This window comes from Diaphorina citri, unplaced genomic scaffold (assembly GCF_000475195.1).
Source record: "Diaphorina citri unplaced genomic scaffold, Diaci psyllid genome assembly version 1.1 scaffold163, whole genome shotgun sequence".
NCBI lineage: Eukaryota > Metazoa > Arthropoda > Insecta > Hemiptera > Psyllidae > Diaphorina > Diaphorina citri.
The window spans coordinates 185,005-186,670 of record NW_007377600.1 but is presented as its reverse complement, the minus strand read 5'-3'; positions in this window follow the sequence as shown (position 1 = coordinate 186,670).

Below are 1,666 nucleotides of genomic sequence, written 5' to 3'. Positions count from 1 at the left end.
AAATACATACCAAATTTCAAGTCTCTAGATCTTACCTTTCTCGAGATATTTTGTTTACAGACAGACACACACACGGACCAATGGCTGAAACTTTGGATTTAGGCTCTAGGGACCTCAAAACGTGTTTTGACACTAAAAACTGACCATCGAAAATTTGACCCGATTACATTACTTTCCTTCCTATAGGATAAGGAAAGTAATAAAAAGGTAAGTAGGTGTAATTTACAGAGGGAAAAAAAGAGCTCACATTTTTCTCTTCGGAAACCCATCACAGAAAGGAGAAGAGGGGTTTATGAGGATAATGCTATCCAAAAGTGTAAGTACATTGAGTTCTTCAAAACTCGTATAATAGGTAAAAACAGAAGAGGGGTTTATGAGGATAATGCTATCCAAAAGTGTAAGTACATTGAGTTCTTCAAAACTCGTATAATAGGTAAAAACTTTTTTTTTTTCCTTCTTTTTTGAGGTTAATCGAACTTGGCCTTTTTCCAAATACTCTTGGTTCTTCTTCTCCTCTACCTCCTCTTCCCCTCTTCCTTATCCTTATTCTCTCCTTCTTCGCCTCAACTATTCTTCCTCTTCTCCTCCTCCAGTTTCCTTATTACCTTCTCCTCTTGTTCAACATCTTTTTTTTTTGCCACAATTTTTTTTGTCTCTTTCATCTCTTTTTTTGCGCCAATCCTTACCTTTTCTTTCTTACCTTTATAATGACTTTCTTGTCTATTCTCTCTCCCTCCCTCGGTGTGTTTCATTTTTCTTGTTTCCTCCTTCCCTCCCTTACCTTTTCTTTCTTACCTTTATAATGACTTTCTTGTCTGTTCTCTCTCCCTCCCTCGGTGTGTTTCATTTTTCTTGTTTCCTCCCTTTCCCCCGTCTCGTTTTTCTTTTATTCTGAGGTTTCTCTCTTTCCTGTTCCCCAATTCGTTCGTTTAACACATTTTCCCTCTGGGTTTTTTCGTTCTTTTCCTTTTTGTAGTTTTGTACAATGAAAATAGTACCCAGACACTAGCTGACAAAGGTGTAAGCCAGTCTTCCCCTACTGATGGTAGACTTTGAAAACACTTCCTAGTTCGGGACATTATGTAAAGGGATTATTTTGTTCACTGCTTTTCTTTTCCTTTTTGTAGTTTTGTACAATGAAAATAGTACCCAGACACTAGCTGACAAAGGTGTAAGCCAGTCTTCCCCTGCTGATGGAAGACTTTGAAAACACTTCCTAGTTCGGGACATTATGTAAAGGGATTATATTTTGTTCTCTGCTGTACATAATATAGACGTTATGTTATGTAGGTACAATTTGCTATTGTGTTCATAAGGATTATTGGTGGAGATGACAAATTTATAATATCATACTTACCTACACTTTTACACTTGAAGTAGGTAAAACTATAAATTAACTCTATCTTTTTCTTCTAAATACGTTATTGCTTCTTATTTTCCTTCTTCCTCCTCCTCCTCTTCCTCCTTCTCCTCCTCCTTCTTACTCTCCCAGGTATTCGCAGAATTTCAGTGTCGATGGCGGCAGCTTTCAATATGCGGCCAGTCCATCCCATAATTTCAGTTCGGTTTTCCATCTTGACTGACGTGATGATGGGAGTATTTTAAACTAAATTGTTTACCATCGACCACTATTCAATGAAACTATCAATCAACTTCAAGGTCAACT